This window comes from Tenrec ecaudatus, chromosome 2, assembly GCF_050624435.1.
Source record: "Tenrec ecaudatus isolate mTenEca1 chromosome 2, mTenEca1.hap1, whole genome shotgun sequence".
Classification (NCBI taxonomy): Eukaryota; Metazoa; Chordata; class Mammalia; order Afrosoricida; family Tenrecidae; genus Tenrec; species Tenrec ecaudatus.
In genome coordinates, this window is record NC_134531.1 from 134890759 (window position 1) to 134908338 (window position 17580).

Genomic DNA, 17580 nt, shown 5'->3' on the forward strand with positions numbered 1-17580 from the left:
GAAAAAAATAAGCACCTATGATTTTTATAATAGTTTATTGATACAAAATTCACATATTATACACTTCCATAGTTAGGCTGCTTTTAAAAAGAATTGTATAAACGTCATCGCAATCAATTCTCGTGCACCCTCCCCCACACCATATTCATTATTTGCTTCCCAATTCCCTTCACCCTCCCCCCCTTTCCCAACAAACGATTACAGCAGTTACTCTCTTTACTCCTTCTGCACCTATTGTTTTATCTGCAATGCTGTATGGCGAGAACTTAGCATATTAACTATAACATAGAACAGAACAAAAGCATAAACTGCAAGGGGAAAAATAGCATTTAATTCTGAGAACTCCAGGTTCTTTATTTGTAAGGGTAAGGTAAATATAATTCATAAAGCAGTTAGGGAAATTACATGAGAACATATGTCTGAAATATAGAAGGCATCAGATAAATGTTTGGTTTATTTTCTAATGATTTATCATATTTACACAGGAGATAGAAGAGTTTTTTGTTTGTTTGTTTGTTTTATGCCTCACAAAAGAATCTTCAGTAAAGTTTCTAAAAATTTAATTTTATGAGCTTCTGTGCAAAGTTTATTCCTAAAATTGAATGTTTCTAGGTGCTTTGTGTTCATAAGGTTAGCACGACTTGGTTTCACATGAAAACATATGCATGATGAAGATCCCTGTTTTTCTGACTCCTGTGCATGTCAAGTTTAGAGAGGTTACATTTTGGGAATACCCAGAGGGGCTCCGTAGACGAAAGAATCATTGCTTCAGTAACGATTCACAGCCTCAGAAGCCTTACAGAGTAGTTCTAACCTATTCTCTTGGATCCCTGTGAGTCATGATTGCTTTGATGGTAGTGAGTATAAAATGAACATGTATCATTCAATTCAACTTACGGAATTTTCTTTTGCCTGCTGTTGGCAGGCCTTAGAGTTCGAAAGATGAAAAGGAATGATTTAATCTTTCCAAACTTCCAAAATGTATGCATGTCAGCATGGAGAAAGCTCTAGACTTGTCAGTATGTTTCATCTCATCATTTATTAAAAATATAAGTACTACGTACTTTACTTGAATTACCCGGCTACACTAAGGTTCTTCGCAGTCATGGTTACTTACTAAAAGCACATACATGTGACTACAGCGCTTACACTTACCATTCTCATGTACTCAGATTTCCCTAATACCTATGGAACTGTGCACACGTACGACTACTGAGAGTCGTCACTATTACTGCCATCATTGCATGTGTGTCATCATTGCATACATCATTGCAAACTAGGTAGTTTCTATGCTTAATATTTTAATCTTAGTCTATACACAAGCCTTGAAAATGATGCATTGTACAACCTAGAGATGTAGTGGGTTCCCCAGAACTGCCTAGTTGCTAACTCAGAACAACTGTTCAGACTGTGGTCGGGTATTTCCATGTCAGCTCCTTTATACTTCAAGAATATCTCAAGAATATCTTACCCTTGTATGTTTCCATACGAGAGGGTTGTCAGTGGCAGTACCTGCCAGGAAGGACACAGAAGAAAGAGGTATTTAAAAACAGCAAGGTCCGCATCATGATAGTCTGCAGTAACTCTCCCTTTCCCCAGTCGCCCCCACCCCGTGATTGAATGCACTGCACTTGCTTCTCGTAGGTCATTCTAATCATTTGCCTTTTAACTTTCTTCTCACCCCCTTCTTTATCCACTCTCAAGGCCGGCCATTGAGTCAATGTTGACTCATTGCGACCCCCTCTGGGCTTCCTGACTGTAACTGTTTATGGGAGTAGAAAGCCCAGTCTTTCTCCCAGGGAGCTGCTGGTGGTTTCCAACTGCCCAACATGAGGATCACAGCCCAACACTGCACCATCAGGCTCCTTTTACTATAACCTGCACAAATAACAAAAGAAAAGAAAAAATATCCTAGTACTTTTTCTTGACCCATTGGGTCAGGGCCAGGCTAGGGGTAGCCCTTCTAGGAATCTAAGATAAAAACCGTATAAGATTCTTTTTTTTTTTTTTGTCTCTTGAAATATTTTCTTTTTTTTTTAATTTTAACAATTTATTAGGGGCTCATACAATTCTTATCACAGTTCATACATATACATACATCAATTGTATAAAGCACATCTGTACAGTCTTTGCCCTAATCATTTTTTTCTCCTCTTTTCTTTTTTTTACATTTTATTAGGGACTCATACAACTCTTATCACCATCCATACATATACATACATCAGTTGTATAAAGCACATCCATACATTCCCTGCCCCAATCATTCTCAAGGCATTTGCTCTCCACTTAAGCCCCTTGCATCAGGTCCTCTTTTTTTTTCCCCTCCCTCCCCTTTCCCCTTTCCCTCATGTGCCCTTGGTAATTTATACCTCGTTATTTTGTCATATCTTGCCCTATCCGGAGTCTCCCTTCCCCCCCTTCTCTGCCGTCCCTCTCCCAGGGAAGAGGTCACATGTGGATCCTTGTAATCAGTTCCCCCTTTCCAACCCACTCACCCTCCACTCCCCCAGCATCGTCCCTCACACCCTTGGTCCTGAAGGTATCATCCACCCTGGATTCCCTGTACCTCCAGCCCTCATATGTACCAGTGTACAGCCTCTGTCCTATCCAGCCCTGCAAGGTAGAATTCGGATCATGGTAGTTGGGGGGAGGAAGCATCCAGGATCTGGGGGAAAGCTGTGTTCTTCATCGGTACTACCTCGCACCCTAATTAACCCATCTCCTCTCCTAATCGCCTCTATGAGGGGATCTCCATTGGCCTACACTTGGGCCTTGGGTCTCCACTCTGCACTTCCCCCTTCATTTAATATGGTATATATATACATATACATATACATTCTTGTCACTGCATTTCTGGTGCGGTATTCTGTTGTGTGTCGGAACAAGAAAGGAAAGAGGTGGGCATTTCCATGACATTTCTGTAAAGAGGGAAACTGAAGTATGAGCTACTTCAGAAATTCCAAACGTAAGCATTCAATGAAAGAAAAATTACCACACGCACAAAAAATTCTTGATGTATTCTTTGAGCTATTTAAATGCAATGAGTTGGAAAGGCCAAATCTGAGCACTAATGTAGTTTGAAACAATGGCAGTTTGTAGCTTCCCTGATTTTGCTTTTTCAGTGGGCTGACTTTCAGGTGCGTTATTATTATAGCATGATTAAACAGCTCTATTTAATTCTGGTTAATACCAAACCAGGCTCTAGAACCATTAACTGAAGCACAATGTTGCTTTGATTTAGGAGGGGAGGTGAAGGGGTGTCAATACAGAGGAAGCTGGGGAAAGTTGGATAGAAGGTGATGAAATTGCCTTATATGGTCTTGTGCAGGTAGATAGCAGGTTCCATTTATTTGTCAAAATCCATGCACCTGTACATTGCAAAGAATCACTTCTGCATGGTAATTAAAGAAAAAAATCCCATAGGAAGAGGAGGAGGAAGGATGGCCTGCCGACTCTCACGAATGCATTTTAACTCTATTACAAATGAGCCAGATAACTGCAATGAAGGAAATGGTAAAAGAGATGCCAGAAGTCATTTCCAGAAAAGGGTGAAATGATTGGATACTGTAAACTGAAGACAAATAGAACTGTAAACAAACCCTGTAATCTAGTTCACAAATGTGCTCCTCATCAAAGTATTAGTAAGGAATACTAAAATGACTTTATTTGCATACTAGGATGGAAGGAATTCAATGTATCATGTAAATCATCATGATGGTTAGATAACGGTTCTCCTGTGTGAAATTATGAGAGAGAAAGAAGAGGAATGAACGAGTGCTATGGTTTGGATGGCAGGTAGAGGTATCCGTGTGAACACATTAAAAAAATACACACACGTGCTGAAAAGTGATTGCTGAAGCCTCAAATTGCTAATACTTTCCCAGGCCCAAGAGGAAAACAGCTCAGTCACATTGATACATGCATAGTGTTTTCATGTCTAGGGCTTCTACCATCAAATATCACAATGTGGGTGGCCTTAAAGACCAGATGATTATTTTTTCACCATTCTGTATTTAGAAGTGCAAAGCAAGGTATCAGCATGCTGATTGGTCGCTCTCCTTGTTTGGGGTATGCCTTTGCTATTTAGAGATGTATCTGCTGTGTGACTCCCTTTTTGTAAAGGACCACAAGCAAGGGATTAGGATCCAGACTTTGCTGGTGTGATGCTGGTAACTTAACTGATAACATCCACAAAGAAAAATATATTGCTTTAAACAAGGTCACATTCACAAGTACAGAGGACGGAACTCCAACTTGTCTCTTTCAAGGAGACAGTTCACTCGACAACAATTACCTAAAGAAAAGGAATCACTGAGCCTCACTGCAGCGGGTCTTGACCCCTTTGGGGGATGAAACCACCCTTTCACGGGAGTTGCCTAAGACCATTGGAAAACACATATTTCCGATGGTTTTAGTAAGCAAGACACCAATCTTTTATCCGTCTCCCGGCAGGTCCGCCCACACACAGATATGCTGATCTTGTGGGAAAGAAGCTAGCTCAACCTTCACACTGATGTTAGCTTTTTTTTTTTTATTAATTTTTTTAAACATTTTATTAGGGACTCATACAACTCTTATCACAATCCATACATAAATCAATTGTGTAAAGTACGTCTGTACATTCTTTGCCCTAATCATTTTCAAAGCATTTGCTCTCCACTTAAGCCCTTTGCATCAGGTCCTCTTTTTTCCCCCTCCCTCCCCGCTACCCCTCCCTCATGAGCCTTGATAATTTATAAATTATTATTTTGTCATATCTTTCCCTATCCGACGTCTCCCCGCACCCCCTTTTCTGTTGTCCGTTCCCCAGGGTAGAGGTCACATGTAGATCCTCATAATCGGTTCCCTCTTTCCAACCCACTCACCCTCTACACTCCCAGTATCGCCCCTCATACCCCTGGTCTTGAAAGTATCATCCGCCCTGGATTCCCTGTGCCTCCAGTTCCTATCTGCACCAGTGTACTTCCTCTGGTCTATCCAGACTTGCAAGGTAGAATTCGGATCATGATAGTTGGAGGGAGGAAACATTTAGGAACTGGAGGAAAGCTGTATTCTTCATCGGTGCTACATCGCACCCTGACTGACTCATCTCCTCCCCTAGACTCCTCTGCAAGGGGATCTCCAGTGGTCAACATATGGGCTTTATGTCTCCACTCTGCACTTCCCCCTTCATTCACTATGGTAAGACTTTTCTTTTTCTGATGATGCCCTATACCTGATCCCTTCAACACCTCGTGATCGCACAGGCTGGTGTGCTTCTTCCATGTGGGCTTTGTAGCTTCTGAGCTAGATGGCCGCTTGTTCCCCTTCAAGCCTTTAAAACCCCAGACACTATCTCTTTTGCTAGCCGGGCACCATCAGCTTTCTTCACCGCATTTGCTTGTTCACCTGCTTTGGCTTCAGGGGTTGTGTCGGGATGGTGAGCATCATAGAATGCCAATTTAATAGAAGAAAGTATTCATGCATTGAGGGATTGCTTGAGTACAGGCCCAAGGTCCTTCCTTGTTGTTCCCTTGTCCCTGGGTTTGTTAACACCACTTCCTTACCCCCCACCTCTCCCTATCCCATGTCCCCCCCCCGGAACTGTCGGTCCCATTGCTTTTCCTCCAGATAGTTCATCCAGCCTATCTTATTTAGACAGACCTGAGGAGATAATAACATGCACAAAAACAAGACAGAGCAAAACAAAGCAACAGTATACAACAAAACAACAACAAACCACGGACAAAGAGCAAAACAAAACACATCAAGAAAGAAAAGCTTGTAGTTAGTTCAAGGATCATTTGTTGGCCTTTAGGAGTGTTTTCCAGTCCAGTCTGTTGGGCACCACGCCCTGGCCCCAAAGTCCAGGTTCAGCATTCCATGGGGAACTTGCCGCTCTGTTCCCTTGCTGTTCCACTGCACTCCCCCAGTGCTTTGCCTCTGCCTCGGTGTGATAGGATCAGGTCAGGTACAATTCCCACACTGTGTCTCCGGTGCTGTCCCCTGCAGGGCCATGGGTCAGTGAGGGGTGTCATGTCTCATAGTGGGGCTGGCCATGTCGTCCTATCTGTGGACTGGCTGCTATAATTGGAGTCATCGACCTCAGGGCCTGGTGGGCCAGGTTGTGCTCCACTCTCTCCTACTCCCTGTTCATCTGCTCCTGTGTGCTCTGATCAGATATGTCCCATTCCCAGAGCTGCAGATTCAATGTCGTCCTTTCAAACAAATTATTCTGGGGAGAGGGGCAGGCACCCACTTAATATTTGGTACTGCGGCCAGCCTCCCAGACCTCTCCACTAGTTCCCTACTCCACGCCGGAATGTTGCATTCACACCTTGAGGCACTGGATTGAAGTCTGGTCCCTCTTTCCCTGTGGAGATTTAAACAATACCCTCCCCTTGGGTGGGTTAGCGCCCCATGCCCCCGCTCCCCTTTTCTTCCTAATATCCGTCCTTTTTTTTCATACTGTCGCAATATGTAGCAATGTTATATCACTCTTGTGATATTAAGATAGTTACATGCTATACCACGCTTCAAGACAAAATTTCATTTATTTGTAATGAGAAATATTTCACAATATATAATTACATATGGATTTTGTGATTAATCACTATGCTTTAATTATATTCAATTTGTGACAATGAAAATATATCCTGCAGATCAGATAGTTACGTTTTGATTCATAACAGTAGCAAAATTACAGTTATGAGGTAGCAACGAAAATAATTTTATGGTTAGGGGTCACCACAACAGAACCACTGCCTTAGTGATTAATGTATACTGGAAGTATAAAGTCAGAATTAAAAAGGAAATGTGTCCTTGATCCACATTTTCACTTTGAGTAATAGTCATTAATGCATTCATTTTATTTTCAACAATCAGAGCCTATCTTTGAAATATTTAGCTGTTTTTAAACTGCTATAGTCCTCCTACAAAGGCGTGTCTGTGGTTCCCTGTCCTTGAACACGTAAGAATTGGAGGCAAATAAATGTGGATTTGGAGAAGTTTGGGGCCAGCTTGCTCCTCGCAGGCTCCAGCGCCCCCATCCCACACTGAAAAATAAAATAAACTGCTATATTTAAACTGCCCCTACAACTACCTTTGCTTCACAGCGTGAGCTTTAGTTTTCAGGATCACTCTGCTCTCCACTAAGCTTGCAGATCCTGAGAGCAGTTGGACTGAGCAGAGTCTGTGATTGATATAACATAGAGGTAGATCAACACATTTATTTCCATGGTCCCTCCCCACTCTCCCAGCTGCCATGAGTCATGCCGCTGTATACATCTAAAATAAACCTAATCCTACTTCCCACAGGGCAGTTTAAAGACTGTCTGCTAATGTATTGCTTGGCAGTTAATACGAATGGAATGATTATATTAAATTTGTTCTTTTTTCTGCCATTTCCACTGCTCCTGTCCAAACAGGTCTCTTTGAGAAAATATTTTAAAGGAAATGTTTTCGATTGTCCACACCTCCTTTGGCATGCTGGAGCAGTCTCTAAGCAAGTAGGTGTATTCATTGTTAGAATCATATTTTCATTACTCTAAGTAAAATTGGACCCAATTTTTGCACAGATGCCAGGGCTGTAGTAGTTGTGTGATGGTTTATGTGTAATTCTCAAAACCCATGTGATTTAACAGTAACAATGGACTACGAATGCCCCATCCTTTATAAGTTAATTAATACTTTAGTTCACACATCAATATGTAGAAACCCTTCTATTTGGAATGTTATATATTCGCATAGGGCTGTGAAGGCATCTAAACTGAAAAGTAAAAAAGTATAGTTAGCTCTAATCACAGAAGACACAGAGCTAAGTATAAGAAGAAAATAAACAAATCCATGAGAAAACTGCTAGAGCTAATCCATTGGACAAAATTTCCCTGTACAAAGTCAACATACATATTAGCAGTATTTTGATACCCCAGCAATGAAATATTCTAAAAGGAAAATAAGATGATAATTCCATTTATACTAGCATGTAAAATAATGAAATATAGAACTAGAAATAAATTTAACTAGGGAGCTGAACTATTTTTTAAATTACATAGTTGGGATTTAATAATATAACATATCATTCCACATTTCAATCACTTGAACACTAATACCTATAAAGCACCACTGAGAGTAAAGGAAGAAAAGCCAGCCAAATGGAAAGGTAGTCTGACCTTAAATGTAGAAGAGCTAGTATTGTTAAAGTAGCACCATTAACCAACTACATATACAGATTTAGTTTAATCACTATCAGAATTCCAATAGCCTTGTTTATTTTTTGCAGAAATGGAAAAATCAATTTTAAAATTAATATATAACTACCGAGGTTCCAAAAACCCAAACCACTCATAAAAAGGAACAGGACTTGCTACAAAATTCCAAATAATCAAAACCATGTGGTAGTGACATAAGGATAGATATATAAGCTAAAAAAAAAAACAGAATTAAGAAATAAATCCATACAGCTAGGGCCAATTAACTTTCAACAAGTATATCAATTTCTTTCACCAGGGACAAAACATCTGTTTATAGATGTTGATGGGACAACTGGATTTCAACATGTGGGAAATGATGTATGCTACCTTTTATGTATGATCCACAAAAAAATGTAGCTAAAAAATGACCTGATACCAAGGGCTCAAGTAGAAAGTGTTTTAAAAATTATGATAGCAATATCTGTATAAATGTGCTTGACACATTGGATGTATATAGGGATTGTCATAAGAGCTGTAAGAACCCCCATAAAATATTTTTTATAAAGTAGCTCAAAATAGATCAATGACTTCAGTATAAGGACTAATTGCATTGAACTGTTAGAAGAAAACATTGGAGTGCATCATCATGATCTTGGATTTGGCAGTGAGCTTAAGCTACAACATAAAAATTGGAATTCATTAAATTAAAAACTTTTATAGAAGTATATTATCAAGAAAGTAAAAGACAACTTACAAAATGGGGAAATATTTGGAAATCATGATTATAAGGGTTTAATATTCAGAATATATATAAAAAATTCCTGAAAATCAACAACATAAAAGCATAGATCCCAGTTAAAATTGAGCAAAGGACTTACTTAGTCAGTACTCCAAAGAAAAAAATGGCCACTAAACTACCGTATATATGCATGTATGCGGGGCTTAGACCAGCTCTCCCACATCAAGCTGGGTTCGAAATGAGGTGTGCGGATGAAAGGAAAAGAAAGAGCTATGTACAAAGCATGGGATAGGGAGGACTCCAATCTGATGGACTGAAGTCTAGAGTATATTTGAAGCTTGGTTTTTATACTCTTCTTACACAAGGGAATTGTTTATAAAACAAACATCAAAGAACTTCAACATTCCTAAACTCTTATCTATGCAAATGTTACTTAACTAGTCAGTTTCTTTGCCTTTGAATAATGAAAGCAGTAGGTTCAAAGACAATCACACAGAAATGCAAGATTCAAGAGAGCCTCAAAGAGATCTTAAATAACTGAGTTATCTCTCAATGTTTTTAACAGCAAAGTCACAAATAGCAGTCATTTTGCAATGCTTTTGTCTGCAGAGACACAGGGGACTAAATAGTCACCCATTAGTAAACACCTTGATCAGCCAGATGCTTCCTACACATGTATAAACCAAGTTTTTCAGAACATTTTTATACAGTTTTTGTGGTCGGCTTATACTAGAGTATATACAGTATTTTCTTAATGAAAAAGTGTTCAGCATCAGTCAGTAAGGTCATCAAACCAAAACTAAAGTGAGGTGCAAATTCACTCACCTAAAAAGATTACTATTGTAGGGGGAAAATGGGGGGGGGCAGGAATATATGTTGGCGAGAATCTGGAGAAATTGGAAATTTTGATCATTGCTGTTAATCTAAAACAACTCTGCATCTATGGAAAGCAGCTCGTGGCTTCTCAAAAAGTTAGACATAGAATTTCCATGTGAGACATTAATTCCCCTCTTAGATATAGACCTGAAACCACTCTTGTCAGAAATTCAAACAGATATATACATCAATATTCAGAGTAACACTATTTCCAATAGCTAAAGAGTAGAATAACTCGTGTCCATCAGCAGAAGAAAGGATAAAGTAAATATGGATGTACAAACAAATATATATTCGAACAATGAAATATTATTGACCCATAAAGAATGTCTTTTTTCTATACAGATGAGCCACGATATAAGCCAGGGGCAGTAGGACAAACATTGTAGGTTTCCACTAAAAGAAAAAGTAGATAAAACTAGCTGAAGGGCGGAGAGTTATTGCTTAATACATACAGAGTTTCCGTTTGAGGTGATACAATTATTTGGAAATAAATAGCCATAATGGTTATGCAACATTGTGAAACCAATTAATGGCACAGAATCATACGCTTAAAAGACATTAAGATAGCAAATTAATTTTTATAATATACACATATTACACATTTTAAAAACATACACACATATGTGTGTTTATTTGCATATATAAATATAGATGTGCCTTATATTATACAATACATGTATATTATATGTATATGTTATAGCCCACATACTGTATAACAGATGTATGCATATGTGTAAAATATATGTACACATTTATTATACATATATACATAACAGTCAGGAGCTCAAACAATGCGTTGCACTGGAAATTGGCTGCACAAGCCCTCTTTAAAGTGTTGAAAGCTCTCATATTCCTGGGGGGGACTAAGGTGCACCAGGCACAAGCCATGGTATTTTCAGTCACCTAATATACATGTGAAAGTTTGGCATTGAATAAGGAAGACCAAAGAGGAATCGATGCATTTGAATTATGGTGCTGGCAAAGATATTGAAAGTACCGTGGACTAAGTAAAGGACAGACGAATCGAGGTTGGAAGAAGCACAGCTGGAGTGCTGCTAGAGGCGAGGCTGACAGGACTTCATCTCACATAATTTGGACATTTTGTCAGGAGAGACCAGTCCCTGGAGAAGGACATCATGCTTGGTGAAATGGGGGCAGGGAAAAAGAGGAGGGCCCTCACGGAGATGGACTGACACCATGCCTGCAACAATGGGTCAGACACGGGCACAATGGTGAGCGTGGTGTAGGATGGAGCAATATTTCATTCTGTTACACATAGAGGGCATGTACACATTGGAACCAACTCAATGGCACCTAACAACAGTACCAACACTGTATGTGTGTATGTATATGTAAAAAATTAAGCTTGCCATTGTACACTAATGTTTAGTGTACAATTATACAATAAGATATGTATCACCAGACCAGGCACTGTTTTGTTCTCTGGAATATAGGGTCACTATGAGTTCATAACAACTCAACATCTCTTAACAACATGCATGTTGCATGTGTGCTTTTATTAGGTGCTCTCAAGTCATTTCGGACTCATGACTCGATGACTGCACGGCCCCGTGTCATTCTCACAATCATTGTATGGTCGAACCCCTCAATGTAGCCGCTGTGAATCTATCCTGATGCAATTCTCCTCTTTTCCTTTTTATTGGCGCTCCACTAAGCATGATGTCCTTCTCTAGGGAATGGTCCCTGTGGATAATGTGTCCAAAGTATGCAAGATGATGTCTCACCATCTTCACTTCTAAAGAGCTTTCTGGCTATACTTTTTCCAAGACAGAATTACCATATATACTCGAGTATACACCAACCCGAATATACGTGAAGCACGTAATTTTACCACAAAAATGGCATTAAAATATGCTAAAAACTTGACTTATACTTGAGCATGTAGGTACTCAAATATATATATAGAAGTCTGTGATCTCTCAACATCCTTCACCCACACTAAAATTCAAATCTATCAATTCTTCTTTTGTCTTTCTTACTCATAGTTCAGATTTAATAAGCATATGAGACAGTTGAAAGGATCATGGTTGAGCCAGGCACACTTTAGTCCTTAAAATGACATCTTTGCTTCTAACACTTTAAAAATAGGTGTATTGGCATATACTTCAATATCATACGATTTGCTCTTTCAACCATATTAATAATATTTGTGCAATCATCACCACAGTCAATCTCAGAACATTTCTTTTTGTACTCATTATTGTTAGTTCCCCTTTTTGCCTAACCGCTCCTGCTGTGCCTAAGCAATGGTCAATCCAGTTACTGTCTGTCTGTCCATAAATCATGGATTTCACATACAGAAAACAATGCAAAATACACCCAGGAAGCACTGCCCCTTCACTTTACCACGCATGCTCTCCTTTTCCGGGGACTGGAATCTCATCATACTTGTTTCCAAAGATTATATATGTGTGTGTGTATATACACACACACACATATGTACATATACACAAACATACATATATGTATCTGTATCACCACAAATTTACAAATTTATTTAGATTATGTTGAACATCTGAACCTTTTATTTCTTTTATGTTCATGAAATTCATTATAAAAATAAATTTCCATTTTTATAAATTATGCTTGTTAAGCTTAATTTGTTGCATATTCAAATGTTGGAACATTCCCAGGGGATCTTTCTTACACAGATTATCAGGCTAAATGATGAAGTAAACTATGTTGATAAGGACATATCAATACCTTGAAGCTGGACAGGGCTGAGCTTGCAGAACTAGCTGGTAAATGTAGTAAGAGCTCTGGAGAAGTTGGCTCTGAATTGGGCTTAATGATAAGCTGTTAATTCAAGGCATTGACATACTCGTATCACTTAACTGCAATTTTTTTCTCTCAACACTTTCATTTAGCAACTATTTGAAATCTGCCACAGGTTTAAAATTAAAACCATTAACTTTATGTCATTCTTAATTTTTAATGAACCTCCTCAGGGTGCAGTTGCTAGGTTTGCGTTAGGTGAAAGGAATAGAATATGTGGAAACACTCGTTTACTTTTGCATTTGCAGCTTGTAAGGGATCTTATAGATAGTCTATACTATTAAAACTATGCCATGAAAAACGATATTGTTATGCCAGAATGCATACTTTTAGAACTTGTTAATTATATTTCTTCAACCAAGAACTGAGCGCAGTCATTTACAGACATATTCCCCTTTCATCTTAATTTGTCATTTAAAATCTTTCAATGATAAGCAAATCAAGCAACAATAAGATTAGCATTCACAGTTAAAGAGACAGCGCTATAGCTATTAAGTTCCAATGCTAGGAGGCAGGTAGCAATGAGACAGAGGATTGCCTAGCCTACTAGCACATTTTGAAAGAGGACGTCTTCAGAGTGAACTTGGATTTGTCTTTTGCATTGTCCTTTATCAATAACTTTGAATGTTGTTGCAATGAAGCAACATGTAAAATGTTTGTCATTTAATAAATGTATCAGGTAAAAGTCTAACTGTGAGTTGTCTATCGGGAAAAACACTTTTCTGTTTTTTCACCACCCTCCCATTCCCACTGGGCCAAAAAAAAGAGGAGAAAAAAGATTGTTAAAGCCTTGCAGCTTTGAGTGGTAACCCTGTTTCCCTTTGTGGGCTAAGTGAGAAACAAGATGACATTTTACTCTTCGACGGCAGCAGTGACGTCACTGGTTAATATAAGCCCAGCCCAATAGTTCATCTGGTGGGTTTAAAACTCGTGATTAATAGGATGGAAAAATGATGGTGACCACCGATCCTTCTCGAATCTAAGGCCAAAGCACAAGTTATGAATAAGGTTGGTTTGCCATTTAAGCTCCTACATATTGAGTCTGGCTGTGGAAACAAACGGACTATGGGAATGGGTTGCCAGGAATCTTCTGGTCTGTGTTCATTCAGAACTCTATGCTCCACCTTATTTATAGATCGCCTTTCCTGCATGCTTTCTGAGCAGTTGGCTCCCTAAGAAAGAGACTATATAACGACTCTAGCAGAATGTCTTGGTTGACAATGAAAGAATTGATCAAGTATTTGAAAGTGCGACAAACAGTTATTTTTTGCTTAACCAAACATAGCAACAAAGAGTCTCAAGTCCCCCTAGAAAGGAAAGACCTCTTAGCACCCTTGTGCCTAGAGGCACTGATGCTTATGGGATGCAATCTTGCACTCAGCCAGATGAGCATATGGCAGAGACTAATTAAAAACTCCTACTGGGAACAAACCATGGACTTTCAGAGACATTTCTAGAATGCTGAAATTTTCAAACAGTGAACTCGCTGGTCATGTTTGCCTTTCTGGCCACATTTTCGAAGTGTGTGACACACCTACTGATGCAGGGATGGCTGGTACACAATCCAGAATCACTGTGTTATAAAGCTTCTATTTGAATGAGACCCATTGAGGGGTTTTGGTTTCTATAATATTTCACCATATTCAGAGAAAATAGAAGACAAATGCCGAATGCCGAGTATGATTTACAAAGCACAGTTATTTGCTGTATGAGCTGCGGTTTCATGATTATTATCATTTCCGTTTTGTCCATTTGATTTCCACTTTTTGGCTGAGCATCCTACATTCCTGGAAAATTAGGTTGCATTGTATTATCAAATAATTGAAGAGAGAAAATCTGACAACTTCCAAAAGATAGCACTTTGCTATAACAAAATCAGTATGGGAAGATATATGTAGATGTGTGTGCACTTTTTAAACTAAAAATTAAATAGTATTTTTTGTGAAGAATCTTAAAGTACATAAATATTTGATGGTGATGAGAAATTCTCAATATTATGCAGTAAGTCCACCGGAGGGCATTGACACTTGCTTATACACAGGCCTTGATTTTTGTGTTCATATCTCATTCTGTTTATTTAATAATCCTGATTCTGTTTATCCCCCGCAGTAGACATTCCAGTATGCGCATTTCTTGAGCTGAGGAGATAAGCATTTTGCTCTATAGTAATCTTTAATGATGGGATAATCAGGAGTGTCTTCTAGCTTAAAAACAGAGTTTATCTCTACTGCTTTAGCTAACTAAAGGCTAAAACAATTTTTTTCTTGTTATTAGGAGACACATTTGTCTGTCAAGAAGACTCTTAAAGAGATACCTTGGCTGCAACAGCAGGGTCAAATATAACAACAATTGCGAGGATGACACAGGACAGGCAGTGCTGTGCTCTCTGGGACATGGATTCTCTCTGAGCTGGAACCACTCAATGGCCCCGAACAGTGACAACTTTTAGCACAGTCTATGCTCGGGGTAAATGTGTGCTGGTGGACTGAATGGATGCTTTATTTTTAAATCAACTGTTAGGCTAGGTTTTCTAGAGAAAGAGCACTGTGGGCAGTTATACATGTATAAGAAAGAAATAGATAGCAAGCAAGTGGTCTGCATGGCTGCAGAGCAGGCAAGTGCAGTCCAACTCCAGTCCATGTGTCAGATGCTGGCATTTGAAGAGACCGTTAGGCTGTGGCCTTATTCAGGTTGTGGACTCTACCCATATTTTCTTATGGGTGCAGCTAAGTTGAAACAAAACCCAACTCTCCCAACTTCGAAATGCTTTTGATATTGTTAAGCTTGCAAGCCCAGTGTTGTGTCACTTTTTGAATTTTTTTTAGTTAGTTATTACTTTGGGAACTCTACTTTCACGATGACATCATCACACCATGAAAACTGAGAGACATAGACAGCTGGAGCATTCACATTAATATAAAGAATGTTTGTATAGTATTTTCCAGAGCATTAAAACTGAAGTTGTTGATGACATACATATTTCAGCACATCTAAGCTGTGATGTTTTATTATGGGAATCAAATCACCCCGAAGAGCAGGGTTGTCACGCATATATATGTGGATTCTGGGTTGAATTAACAATTTTGATCCCATTAACTGCACATGTTCTCAAATACCTCTTTTCATTATGGTAATGTGCTTAGTCAATGAAACAGAAGGAGACTCTGGGGAAAGGCGGGGCAGGGGCTTGGTGAGAGACTTGGGAGCTCCGGAGAAAGATCTCTTCTTTTAGGAAGGACTTCTCCCCGCAAAACCAAGAAAGCAGGGGAGTCTGTGGTCCCTGATTTCACAGCATGAGAAGCTGGGTAAACGGACAGGAAGCATGCTGTGTGGACAAGCAATGCCACAGGCAGAAGCTTGGGTGGGGTGACGAAGGCATTTACTTTCCCGTGCATTTTGTTCAGGGGTTCTCTTGGATTCTTTTACCAGACAAATAGGATGAGGCCTCAGTGGTAGACAGGAGGGTTGGGTTAGATTTGTCGAGTCAAGGAAACGGTCCTTGGTGTTTGAGCAGACTGAGTCGATTTTAGGGATGATTAATGTGATAACAGTGTGGTGATCAGAAATGAAGACAAACTGTGAGCTCGTTTAGCAATACAGCTCTTTATACATCATTGCCATTTCTCCCCCTTATGTTTACTAATCTGCTTACTACTTTCTCTAGTCTCTTGAAAATAAATTGAACAAAAACACTTTAGAACTTCAAGGTAGTATATTTTTCAGATCTCTGCTGTATAGAAGAAACGATTCAGTATTACTTCCAGACTAGTTCATTGACATAGATGTGGCCTCTGGGTAGTAGATTGATGTTCATTTTGTATTTCCCATTGATCATTCCTCTTTGACAAAACTAAAAATTATTCAAATGCAACTATACTAAGGGGATTCAAAATAACATGAAAAATTATTGTTTAATTTTATTTTCATAAAAATATTTTGAAGCCACATGATGTACAAAGATGACAGACCAAGTCACTCAAATATCACAAAAATATTCAGTGGGTGGGCCAGGAAATTATCCTACAAATTTCTTGGCATAGACTGATGATTGCTTCCAGGACTGTATCAATTTGTTGAGACATTTCACTTGATATTCTGTCCATTCATGAATCTTTGCTTCTCACTGGTGTCCTCAGCACGGCTGGGGCTGCTTTCTTCAATACCATTGATTCCAGTTCTTATACTACCTACCTTTTAAAATGGTTCGATGCCAACCAATTATTTTATGGTATAGTGACGCTGTGTACTCCTTCCTTTGTTTGTTGATGCTTTGAGCAGTTTGCCCATAGAATCCTTCAATATTGTAATCCAAGGGATGATGTTTTTCTTCTTCACTTCTTTCAGCTTGAGATAGTGCTTTACTTCGTTGTGCCATGTTTCCTTTTGACAATTTCTATTTAGCTCTTATACCTGATCATTTCTTCCATTGACTTTATTATTTACAGAGAAAATTTCAGTCTCATATGACTTCTATGTTGGCCTTTGCCTTCTCCCTGTTTTGTTTTTTTTTAATGACCTTTTGGTTGTGTCCTGGGGGTATTCTCCATGTCATCCCCCAGTTCATCTGATATTCTTTCATTAGTGTTAAATGTGTAAGATCTGTTCTGGAGAAAACTCACTGAAATCATTGAAATGCTCTCTAAATACAGGTGTAATATAATCAAGGTTATATTGTGGCTCTTATGGATATATTTTAATTTTCTTGAGCTTCTACCTGAATTTCATATGAGCAATTGATGGTCTATTCCACAGTTGGTTTTGACCTCGTTTTGCTTTGATGACATTGAACTTCTCCATTGTATCTTTTTCCACAAATATATTCCAATTGATTCCTGGATGTTCCACCTGTCAAGGTTTACATGAACATTTCCCATTTCTGTGTTGAAAAAAGGTATTTGCAATGAAGGGGTCATTGGTTTACAAAATTCTGTTGTGAAATCTTCAGCTTCATTTCTGTCAGAAAAGCCATATTTTCTCACTACTGATTCTTTCTCA

The 17580-nt window shown here is 38.9% G+C and overlaps 1 protein-coding gene and 1 non-coding gene across 2 annotated transcripts in view; both read left to right on the plus strand.

Annotated features, from left to right (window-relative positions):
• CHSY3 (chondroitin sulfate synthase 3) overlaps positions 1-17580 on the plus strand; it is a 319402-nt gene that overhangs the window by 204601 nt on the left and 97221 nt on the right. The window lies entirely within an intron of this gene.
• Positions 6907-7037, plus strand: LOC142441597 (small nucleolar RNA SNORA38). The gene has a single exon (XR_012782963.1). It is a non-coding gene; the product is annotated as a small nucleolar RNA SNORA38 (small nucleolar RNA).